The following is a 13189-nucleotide window of genomic DNA, read 5'->3' as shown; positions in this document are numbered from 1 at the left end:
CTTTACACATGTTTTACTACTTTTATTCCTTAGTACTTCATATTTTTTGTTAATATATCTAAGAGCATTTTACTGACTAAATTATTTCCTGCCAATATGTTAAGAATGCAGTTGAGTTTTGTAGGTTCATCTTGTTCATTTAACTTGCTGAACAATTTTGCTGATTCTAATTAGAGTATATACAGACTTCATTGACTAAATTTGGTGGGATTTTGTCTGTTATAGTAACCTTTTAATGTTTTGCTTCATAAATTGTGGTATTATGTTCTTAGTTCATGTGACTTGAATTGCTAGTAAATACTTTATTGACCTTCTTAATCCTTTCTTCATTTATATATATTTATGTGTATGTATATATATACATACACATTTATAAAGTAAATACACACATGCACACATAAATATATACATGCACACGCACATATATATATCTTTAGGTCATTTTATCAACAGGCTTATAATTTTTTTAATTTAGTATTTTCTTGGAGTAACTTTTCTCTTTTTTTGCTTCTAATTACTCTGCTTCCTTATGGCTTTCCTATGTGTTCTATAAAACTATTTAATTAAATTTTGGATTTTCTTCCATTTGATAGTCTTGCATTTCTTTTCCACACATTTGTTTATGTTTCTTTTTAAAAATTGATTGATTTGACCATTTTACATTTATTCCTTTTATTACTATTATTATTGTTATTATTTTCTGGTTTGTTATTTTATCTTAATTTCATTGACTTTTTGGAAATATTTTTAATTCAAATTTATTTTTAATCTTCTGGATTGAATGTGATGCATCCAACTTTCACTAGTTTTATGTACACTTATTGTGCCTATGTGTGGTTAGCTTTAAATTTTTAACTTTACACTGACCTAACAAAATTTAAACCTATCTAGTACTTATATCCAGATGGTTTTAAAAAGAAACACAGATAATGTTTACCCCTGTGCTTACTCCTGCATGAGGCTTCACAGTGAAAGGACAATGGTGGCTCTGAATTTATGAGCTGGAGGATAACTTAACTTGACCTGAGTAAGTTTCTCTATGGTGATCTCGGCTTCTGATAATATGGCTATGTCCTTGATTTTTAAAAGGCAATAATTTTGAGAGCACAGACAAGGTCATGTATGTCAGTGAAGATTGAACTATCCTTCTTCACTCCTTGAATCACCTGAGCAGGTTCTATTGCATTAGGTCCAATCCCTGCACCTACAGAGGTGAAGCAGCAGCCAGAACTCTTGACTCTAGTTTTATATTTTAGCACCGTAAAGATCTCTTCCTGAGATTAGAATTGGTACAAGATTTGGCCGTCACCAATGTGTCATTGCCCAAGCACCAAAGTAAGAGTTTCCAGATATCACTCTCAATGTAAATACCAATCCATAAAAAAAAAAAAAAATCAATTTTTTCTAGTTGAGTTAGGGATGGCAGATTGAGAATTTTAATCCATTTCGGTTATAAAATTCCAAGGTTATTTTATATTGCAAGATGGTTAAGTGACTCAAATTGCTGTATGTTTCCTTGTCTCCTAGAAGATATTTCAAATACCAGCCTAGCCTTATCAAACTGAGTGACTGAAGTTCCCTGGTGGCTCAGTGGGTTAAAAATCTAGCTTTGCTGTAGCATGGTTCGAAGCCTGGCCAGGGAACTTCTGCATGTTGTGGTTGGGGCCAAAAAACAAAAAGTAAAACCTGAGTGATTAACAATCAGGTCAAGGGTTACTCTGTATTGGTTTCATTTTTAAATAGCTTAAATGCCTTTCCTCTTGATCCCCGTTACTCTAATCATTGCTATTGGCATTAAAAATTTATACCAGACTAGATTCTTGCAACACAGGCTGGTGTATTCTATGATACTCTTTTTCTGTGCCGTGGCATCATGTAGCTTTGCTTCCTCGAATCTCCTTTTACTGTCCTTTGATGCTCCTTATGAAAATATTTTTCTTCCTCAACCATGCCATAAATCTAAATTTATTACTCCCTCTGCTATTGTTTAATGTTTAACACTAATAAAAAATGCTGCTTAGCATTTACACAAAGGTTCATATTTTTTAAGTGCTTTACAAGGGCTATTACTCAGGTCTTTTTTAATAAGAGTATTTTCAGAAGCAATTTCTATGAATATTCAGGAGACATAATGAATGTGAAGCTAAAGCCCTGCTCCTGTGATGATTTGGAATTTAGATCTATAATACACAGAAATAGCAAAGTGCTGATCTGGCAATCACAAACAAAAAAGGAACATTTATAGTACTTTATTGAGGCCAGTAAAAAGGCTCATATCTATAACTCTATCAATTTATTTAGATTATTTTTATAGTGGATCGTGTTTCTAAAATAGGGTTTGCAACCACTTGAGTCTTTCCTTATTAATAGAGCATTTATTAAACTGAACACTTTTTTTAAACTGAGAGTGAGCTTCTGTTTTATTTAAAGGTGTAATTTGTTACTTAAGGTTTCAGGTTGTTGTGTTTTAGCTTAGTTGTTTTAATTTGAATTATACTGGTAGAGAAAATGTTCCATTGTCCTATTCAAATATTCATAGATACCCTGAAGGTAAAATTATTGCCTTTACACAATGTGCTCCAATTCTCATCAATAAATGCAAAAAACATTGTTTGAGCTGTTCATAATTCACCTTTGGTTTTGCCTGCATATGTAAATTCACCAACATTTCTCAAGAATTAGTAATCCCATGCATCATCCAGAAGCTTTTGTACCACAAGAGAATTTCTGCATAGGGAATAAATATAAGGTAGAATTATGTTTTGCATTATTCTTCATGCCTGTACTGAGAGTAGGGATGATGTCTTATTATTCTTGATTCCCCACTGATTAAATAGTCATTGGAGTATATTAGATATTCAATACATGTCCATGGGCTGCTAGTTACTGATTGTATGTAGAACATCATTTCAAACCATACAAATAGCTTGTGAGGGAGAATTCTGTTGAGGCCAATGCTAATTTCATGGATTTATTGTCTGTGCATCATTTGGAATCATGTGGCACTGGCTCCTACTGAGTTTTCATGCTGCCAGGCCACCCTGCATAATTTGGACTTGCCAATATCCAAAATTGCATGAGCCAGATCCTTACAATAAATCTCTTTATCTATCTATGTATCTATCTATCTAAGGTCTATCATCTACCCATCTAATTTATCATGCATCTTACTGGTTTCTGTGAAGAACACCGGTTAATGTGGTGTGCTTCCTTATTATATTTTTATTCCCTACTACAGGTATGTTCTATGAGAACAGTGACCTTATTTTTTTTTTTGTATTTGCTTTTTTTTTCTTTAAGATATATATTTTTTAATTTCTTTTCCCCCAATACATTTTTTTTTCTACTGTACAGCATGGTGACCCAGTTATACATACATGTACACATTCTATTTTCTTACATCATCATGCTCCATCATAAGTGACTAGACATAGTTTCCAGTGCTACACAGCAGGATTTCATTGCTAATCCATTCCAAAGGCAATAGTTTGCATCTGTTAACCCCAAGCTCCCAATCCACCCCACTGCCTCCCTCTCCCGCTTGTCAACCACAAGTCTATTTCCAAGTCCATGATTTTCTTTTCTGTGGAAACTTTCATTATATGCCATATATTAGATTCCAGATAGAAGTGATATCATACGGTATTTGACTTTCTCTTTCTGACTTACTTCACTCAGGATGAGAGTCTCTAGTTCCATCCATGTTCCTATAATTGGCATTATTTCATTCTTTTTTATGGCCAAGTAGTATTCCATTGTGTATATATACCACATCTTCCTAATCCAATCATCTGTCAATGGACATTTTGTTGTCATTCTTGGCTGTATCACCAGAGCCTAGAATGGTTTTTACTCTGAATATATGTAGTAATAAGTTATTTTTGAATGTTATAACTAAAGACTTGTTCCATAGATACCAATTATGAAGATATTTTAAAAAATATGTAATAGTAATGTGCTTCGGATTATTATGTATTCTCTGGTGTGAGCTATAAAACCAGTTATATATTAACATGTAAACATAATCTAATTACAAACAAATGCATTAAATAAAATATTTATTTTGTCATTTATTTCATGACCAACAATTTATACTTGATGTGATTATTAATTATAAACAGATTATTTTATTAAGTGTAGGTATATTTAATAATACTAAAATACAATGATTAGGCATTATCATTTTCCTGTACTTCTCTTTACCACAATTTCCTCATATGTAAAATAACAATAGTGTCTAACTCACAGAACTATTATAGAAATTAAATGTTAGAATAGTGCTTGCAGATTATATTAACTATTATTATCGTTGTTGTTACTATAATTGCCATTGTCAAATGCACACTATCTTGTAGGTCATTATAGGATTTTAGTAATCATATTAATAGAATCAAAGCTACTAAGGTGGAAATTATGTTTTATTTACTTTTTTAAATGAAATTGTGACATTTTTAAGGTACCACAAAGGAATTTTTCCTTTTTGATATTATTCTATTCTGTTATATTATATTCCTGTGAGCCATGCTAAATAATTGCTTTTACTTCTTCACACCTTTCAAATATTTATAAATGTTTTTTTTCTTGTTAAGTTATACAAATTTAGCTCCTCTAATGTTTTCACTTAAGACATTGTGTTGCCTTCTTTAATTATTTAAATTTTTCTGCTGTGGATTGTCTCCAAATTTCTTTAATTATTTGGAAAAGTCATGCTAAAATAGATGTTATGAAAACTTAAAATATATAATCTCAACAAAATAATTTCAAACTACTATTTTTTAATATATGGTGAAAATATGTTCATTACATCCTTTTCTAAAGTGCATGATATGTTTTGATCACTCATTTCTCTAAATATGTCAGGTCCTAAACCAGTGTATACAGAAACACACACACACAGACTTACATTTATATTTGCACACCCAAAATCACAAACACAGAGACATACATATGAATTATTTCTATGATTGGTTCGGCCAAGGTTTCTGATAAAGCATTTTTTTTAACCCTCAGTCTTTCTAGTCATAATTATCCCCAGTTTCCAAATATGACTACTGATGGGTCAAATCTGAAGCCTTGAGAAGTCTTATTTACAACATTTTTTTTTTTTTTTTTTTTTTTTTTGCTTTACGTTAGTGGGTTTACTGCCTCCAAATCTTCAGAGAAAATAGAATAGAACTTTTGTTTGCATCAGTTTTAGGTTCTATATTTGCATGCCCCTTGCCTTAGAATTCAGCTCTCAGACATTTCCATGGGGGCTTAAAAAATTGTAGCAGAGATGCTAGGCTAGAAGTAATAATGTAGTAATGAAACTACATTAATGATGTAGTAATGAAAAACTACTATGGTTCCTTTTTTGCTATATCATAGGGTAAACTCCAGTGAAATGCTTTCTAGCTCAGCATCCATCATTGAAGCAAATCTGCCCAATGACTTCTGTCTAAGCCACAGACGTTGGAAGAATAACCCTCTGTTTAAGCAAAATGAATATCAGGTATGACAATATCAGGTATAAACTTGGGGTTATCACACAATCTCAATTTTCCCGAGAACTACACACTACTCTTTCATCTCTAAAGAGAGTCTGTTTAGATTTTTTCCAATTTTAAGCAAACCTGTCTGGTATCCAAATGTGTATATTATTGATGTGGAAACCCTGGAAGCTGTAATCATGATTCTCAAAGCAAAGTAATATAAAACATTCAGCCAGGCTTTCTAGGACCTGACTGCCCACCAGGAGGTGGGCACCAGCCTCAGGACTCGCTGGGACATGCATCCAGCCATGTTAGGTCCTCATCCACCCCTAGTGGGCTAGCAGCCACTGCATGTGGTAGGACCTGGCAGCCAACATGGCCAAGGTGCATTCTTGCTTATGAGCATGCCTGCAACAGTGAACCCTAGCACAGCAGAGGGGCCCATGCAGCCCACACAGTGGGTACCCTAGAGCACATAGTTCTGGTGATCTGAAAGGAGTGGGCTGCTGGGCCTCGCAGGACATCTACTCCACAGGACTGGAAAATGTGACTTCAAGATTGGAAAATGTGACAGAACTACATAATACAGAGAGATAAACAGAGCATTAGGTGAAATGAAGAGACAGAGGAATATGCTCCAAATGAAGAAGCAGGTCAAAACCCCAAAAGAAGAACTTAGCAAAGTGAAATAAGCAATCTATCAAATAAAGAGTTCAAGGTAATAATCATAGAGGTTCTCAATGAACTTAGGGGAAAAAAGTAAATGAACACAGTGAAAATTTTAATAAAGAGTTAGAAAATAGAAAGAAGAACCCCTATCCTGGGAACTTCTATATGCCACGGGGGTGGCCCTAAAAAGACAAACAAACAAACAAAAAATGTTGGAGAAGGTGTGGAAAAGAAGCAATCTTCCTATACAAATAAAAACCTTCACATTTTAAAATTTCTGTTACTGTATTCTTCAGCTGTGCCACAATGGGAACTTCTGTGTATAGAGTTTTTGATGATGCCATTCTGACTAGTGTGAGGTAGTCACATTTCATTGTAGTTTTGATTTGCATTTCTCTAATAATTAGCAATGCTGAGCATCTTTTCATGTGACTCTTGGTCATCTGTAGGTCTTTGGAGAAATGTCTATTTAGGTCTTTGATCCATTTTTTGATTCAGTTGTTTGTTTTTATGATATTGGGCTGTGGCTGTGATCATATAGTGCTTAGTATACTGTGGTGTGATATTGAGCTGTGTAAGCTATTTGTATATTCTGGAAATTAAGCCCTTGTTGGGTGCATTGTTTGCAAATATTTCTCCTGGTCCATAAGTTGTCTTTTCATTTTGTTTATGGTTTCCTTTGCTATACAAAGGATTTTAAGTTTAATTAGGTCCCATTTGTTTATTTTTGTTTTATTTCCGTTACTCCAGGAAACAGATCCAAAAAAATTATTGTTGCAATTTGTGTCAAAGGGTGTTCTACCTATGTTTTCCTTTAGGAGTTTTATGGTATCTGGCCCTACATATAGATCTTTAATTTATTTTGAGTTTATTTTTTATATGGTATTAAAGAATATTCTAATTTCATTTTTTTAAACATGTAGCTATCTAGTTTTCCCAGCACCGTTTATTGAAGAGACTGTCTTTTCTCCATTGTGTATTCTTGCTTCCTATGTCATAGATTAATTGACCATAGTATTCGCCATGATGTGGAGAAAGAGAAACTTAGAACAGTGTTGGTGGGAATGTAAATTGGTAGAGCCACTATGGGAAAGAGTGTGGAAGTTCCTCAAAAAGTTAAAAAATAATAAAAAAAAACATTATGTCTAACCACCAAAACAGCTATTCCACTTCTATGAATTTTTATGAGAAAATCAAAAACACGAATTCAGTAAGACATAGCACCCCCGTGTTCACTGCAGCAGTATTTACAGTTGCTAAGATATGGAAGCTGATAAGTGCCCATTCAACAGCCGAATACTTAAAGAAGATGTAATATACACACAGGCACACACAGTGGGAAACACTCAGCCATAAAAAAGAATGAAATCTTTCCATTTGCAACAACATGGATGGACCTATAGGGTATTATGCTAAGTGAAATAATTCAGACAGAAAAAGACAAATGCTGTATGAGTTCACTTACATGTGAAATTTAAAAAACCAATCAGGAATTCCCTGGTGGCTTCGTAGGTTAAGAATCCAGCATTGTCACTGCTATGGCTCAGATTGCTATGGTGTCATGGGTTAGTCCCTGGCCTGGGAACTTCTGCATGCTGTGGGTGCAGCCTCCCCACCCACCCACCCACCCAAAAATAAAAATAAAAAAAAAACAAATAGATAGACATAACAATAACAAAACAGAAACAGAATCCATGTATACAAAGAACAAACTAGTAGTTGCCAGAGGGGAAGATGGTGGGGGAGTGGGGATGAGTGAAATATTTGAAGATTAAGAAGTACAAACTTCCAGTTACAAAATCAATATCACTGGGATATAATACATAGCTTAGGACATGTAATTAATAATATGGTAATTTTGTATGGAGACAGATGGTAACTAGGCTCATTGTGGTAATCATTTTGTAATGAACAGTTTTGTAGTGCTGATGTGAAAATTAAATGAGATAATTGAGATATATTCAATCATACATTGGTAATGTATGCATTATTTTGGCAGTGCTACTGTTTCTCATACATTTTCTTCATGCTAAATGCATACATAATACTGTGGAAATGTGGTTTTTAAGAACCATTTTTGCCTTTAAATGGTCTGACATTTCCTCATTTTCTCATTTTACACGTCATTTCCATTTTTTGTTTCACTGCTTTTAATTAATCATTTCTATTTATGAAGATTTCTCTACATCCCCTAGTCTTTTAATATCAATCTAACAATCCCAGAATTTGTCAAAATAATTAGAAATGTTTAATGAGTTTACATGATAATTATCTTAATTCCATATGATAACTGCTGTGAAGTTCAGTTGATATGCATACATTTACTTCTTCTGGGTATTCTTTTATCTTTGTGCAAAACTTTAGCTCTTTTGAGAGGCCTTTCACTACATGGTGGCATTAACTTTAAAAATTTCAACTTTAAAATGTAAAAGCTGTGTTTAACCATTATTATTTTATTTAGAGTAAAGCAATGCCTTTTACGTGATATTTTTTAATTGGTGATTACTATAGTTATATGAAGAGTAAAATTACTGTTTTAAATAAGTTTTTCCTCATTTGTTTTCTATATATCAACATTCTCTTATTCATTTGCAGACATAAAATACACTTGATTTTTTCTACCTTATATTTTGTATATATTTGGCATCTTTAGCTGATCTGTATTTACTTAGCCAATGCTGGATTTTAATTGCCTCTTTTACTGTGTTATCCTAAATGCATTACCTAATCACTCATTTTTAAAAAAACTTTCCTGAATTATTCTTCATTTTACAATAATTATATGTTCCTTTTGAAGAGAAAATCCAGCAACTTCACAAGAGAAGTAATGCTTGCCTCTCACCCTGGCAATTTCCTCTTGACCTTACTCCTACACATTCCAGGTGAATAAATTAAGTTGGTATCCAAATTAAGTTGTTCCTTATAAACTAAGAAATACAGGGTTATAAATGTGACTGAATACTGGGGATTAAAGTAACCACATTTTCTCTCATAAATGAAAGTAAACCAACAAGTTCTTAGGTAGAAAAATCTTCTGATACCATAATAGTTAGTCTTTTCTGTTTTTGCCATGCATGTAATGATTAAGGGAAAAAGAAATCCTTTACATAAATTCATTTCCTTGATAAATGACACTCTGGTGGAAAATGCTCAGAGTTTCTAGTGGAATAAATGAAGAATCAAATGTCATCAAATAACACTATCATTGTGTCCATTTGCTTCTTATCTTTGGGTTAAATAATAATTGAGGGAATTTGTGGGATCATGGCATTAAACAGACTCTAAATATTACATATTGAATAAATGACCATTTGCTTCTGTGACATCAGTTTCAAGGTGATTTTTTTTTTTGTATTATCTGGATATGTATTTAATATGGAAAAACTAAGAGCAGGCTTGACACAGCTGCGTGTTTGTACATTACTTATTGTTGGGAACTAGTTGAAAGTTTTTAGTTAAAGGACAGCTAGTAAAGGGTTTTGTTTCTTTGGGAGTGATAAAGAAGTACCAGGGTTAGTTTGTATTTTGGGATTCACAAACTGAAGGATGACATTTAGGTCTAGTCCTCATCACAAATCTAAATCAACCTTAAACTTAAGTCAACCTGAACTTACCGGAAGTACCTGTCAATGAAATCTAAGGTACACCAATCGCAATCCTCCAGCTTAGCTTTAGCAAACTCACATTACCCTGGAAGTAGGATCTGCTTGTCCTTGGAGAACAGACTTGTTGTTTCCAAGGGGGAAGGGGAGAGACTGGGATGGACTAGGAATTTGGGGTTAATAGATGCAAACTATTGCCTTTGGAATGGGTAAGCAGTGAGATCCTTCTATATAGCATTGGGAACTATATCTAGTCACTTATGATGGAGCATGATAATGTGAGAAAAAGAATGTGCATATGTATGTGTGACTGGGTCACCTTGCTGTATAGCAGAAAATTGACTGAATGTTGTAAACCAGCTATAATGGAAAAAATAAAAATCATTTAAAAAAAAAAAAAAAGAAAGAAAATACCCAACGTCCTAGCCAATTGTTCCCCGGTTCCATGTTGCCTCCTCTGAAACTCCATAAAACTCGATTTTGCCCAAAATTCCTTGTAGAGAGTGTGCCACTGCTTGGGAGGCACTGTACTCCCTAATCCAAGAATTGTTTTGCCTTGGATAAAGAACAGAGAACTTACCGCTAAATTGTTTTAGTTTTGTCATTTGACAGTTTGTCATGATAGAAGTCTATAATCAGTGGTAGGTGAATGTTAGCTACTCTTTGGAAAGTTCAATAATAGATTGTGGTGAAAGTCTTAAACCAAATTCTACTACACAAACATACACTTCTTAGTAAGCAGGCTTTAAACAGTAACACAGATTGTTCTATGAGATCAAAGAAATTTATCTTTTTTTTTTAGGTACTTTACATCCATCTTGCACAAAAGGATTGTCCTAGGCAAATGTAATAATATCCTATTAAAGCATTTGTCTAATCATCTAAAAAACTATTTGATTGATTCTAAATCAATCAAGAATCTTCATAACCAATAAATGAAACAGAGCATATATATAGGTTTAGGAGTTCCCACAGTGGCAAAATGGGATTGGCAGTATCTCTGGAGCACTGGGATGCAGGTTTGATACCTTGACCATCTCAACTGCAGCTTGGGTCTGATCCCTGGCCTGGGAATTCTATATGCCTCAGGGTGGCAAAAAAAAAAAAAAAAATATATATATATATATGTATATGTGTGTGTGTGTGTGTATAAAATAATAATAAAATGAAAGACATTCCTTGGTGAAATATATATATGAGTATATATACGTGTGTATACACATATACATATATACACATGTATATATACTCATATATATATTTCACGAAGGAGTGTCTTTTATTTATTATTATTATTATTATTTTTGTCTTTTTAGGGCTGTACCTGTAGCATATAGAGGTTCCCAGGCTAAGGGTCCAATTGGAGCTATAGCCACTGGCCTACACCACAGCCACAGCAATGCCAGATCCAAGCCTTGTCTGCTACCTACACCACAGCTCAGGGCAACACCAGGTCCTTAACTCACTGAGCGAGGCCAGGGATCAAACCTGGGTCCTCATGAATGCTAGTCAGATTCGTTTTTGCTGAGCCACCACAGGAACTCCAAGGAGAGTCTTTTAAAACATCCATTCTGCTCATAAATAAGCTACTAATTTCACTCACTAAAACCCATTTCTAATGCTTATTTTGCTAATTAACAACATTTCTGACATTGTCCAAGATAAGAAGAGCTGAAGGTGTAGAGGCTGACTCTAAAGTGGCCTTTCTGATCAATGAGAGCAGAGCAGCCTCAGAGGATGATTACTGATTAGGAACTGACTACTCTGGAGTGCAGCTTACCCAACACCTACTTAGTATCACACCTTCTATGTAGAAGATATTTTAAAATAACTTTCAAACATGGTAATGTTGATCTTCTCTGAACAGGTTCAGAATGTGCCATTCTTTTTTCATCCCCACCACCCACAATGAGCACCATGGAGCAAATGGTGAAGATGGATAGAGTAAATCAAATTTTCTGTGGGAAGGAGTAAATGGCAAAATGAGGAATTAGCTATGGGTGACTTATCCTACTTATCCTATTAATTTTACCACTGGTATAAGTGGGATTTGCTCAATCTCCTTGAGAACATTTTTCCTTAGATTAATCTATCATTATCATCAATTTGATGGGGTTTTTTTAAATCAAAGGGTAGGCAGATTATTTAATAGCCTAAATATTTTTAGGTTTGTTTTGACTATTCAAAATTATTATAGAATTTTTACAGCTTTATATCTGTGCATGAGATATGCTTAATGATGTGACACTGGGGGCACTGAAGATAAACTTAAGGCAATCATTCTTAAAATCAAAACAAATTGCTATTTAACAGATGTATTTCATTATAGGCAATTATTATAGCTTTTCCTAATTCTACTGAATTTTTATATTTTTCCCCATGTAATCTGTACATATCTTGATAGTTTTTATATCAGACATTTTGTGATTCATTTTACTTTTTAGTCAATTGTATTTCATATTTTTAATCATTCTGTTATATTTACTGTAGGTCAAGAACAACATTGCTTATTTTGAATTTATTTTCTTTTGCAATGTATTCTTTTTAATTTCATACAAATAGAAACTGCCAGATAATTTACAAATGCATTTTTCTAACTTAGTTTGTAATATTAATTTTTAATTTGAAAACAATGATGATTATTTAGATTATAAGATTTTTACAAGGGTAAATAAACTTTTTCAAAGAGTTACATAAAGTGATTTCTGCATGCAAGAAAAAAAGTTCCTGAAAAAATACAGTAGTCTAACTTTCAGTTTGAGATTACTATGCATCATTATTTTCTAGAAAAATTTAGAATTTATGAATCTGTTCTAGATTTCTGAAAAGTGGAATGAGTGTTTCTGTATATAAATAAGTGCATAAAAATAATTATAACCTGGGAGTTCCCGTCCTGGCGCAGTGGTTAACGAATCTGACTAGGAACCATGAGGTTGCGGGTTCGGTCCCTGCCTTGCTCAGTGGGTTAACGATCCGGCGTTGTCGTGAGCTGTGGTGTAGGTTGCAGACACGGCTCAGATCCCGCGTTGCTGTGGCTCTGGCGTAGGCTGGCGGCTACAGCTCTGATTCGACCCCTAGCCTGGGAACCTCCATGTGCCGCGGGAGCGGCCCAAGAAATAGCAAAAAAAGACAAATAATAATAATAATAATAATTATAACCAAGAATTAAAAATTTTTCTTTACAGCCAATTATGAAGTAAATTGTACAGAGCTGTCTGGCAATAAAATATTATCAATTTAAAAATGAATATTTTAGATTTTAATCTTAAATTTAAACTTGTTACCCACTAATGAGCAAGGATCTAAATGGTGTTGTAAAACTAATTACCTTTCTGTTCAAAAAGATATATTGTTGTCAAACCCACTTCATGTGTCTGCTACACAGTGAGGCCAAGTAAACCAAACAAACTAAAACATCACAATTTGGGGCAGAGGAAGGTTTATTTC

General features: G+C 33.6%; 1 long non-coding RNA gene across 6 annotated transcripts in view; it reads left to right on the top strand.

Annotated features, from left to right (window-relative positions):
• Nucleotides 1-13189, top strand: part of LOC110262073 (uncharacterized) — a 453546-nt gene that overhangs the window by 220080 nt on the left and 220277 nt on the right. For 2 of the 6 annotated variants that reach the window (XR_014812297.1, XR_014812300.1), the window contains one exon: nt 5368-5491. The exons of the other annotated variants lie outside the window; for them this stretch is intronic. This is a non-coding gene — a long non-coding RNA (uncharacterized LOC110262073). The remainder of the gene's footprint in view (nt 1-5367; nt 5492-13189) is intronic. 6 annotated transcript variants of the gene reach the window in all.

This window comes from Sus scrofa, chromosome 8, assembly GCF_054392235.1.
Source record: "Sus scrofa isolate SSC_HxYL_T2T_F1_AM1 chromosome 8, Sscrofa_HxYL_maternal_Yorkshire_Landrace_v2.0, whole genome shotgun sequence".
NCBI classification, from domain to species: domain Eukaryota; kingdom Metazoa; phylum Chordata; class Mammalia; order Artiodactyla; family Suidae; genus Sus; species Sus scrofa.
Note: the sequence above shows the minus strand (reverse complement) of the source record. Positions and strands in the feature narration are given on the sequence as shown.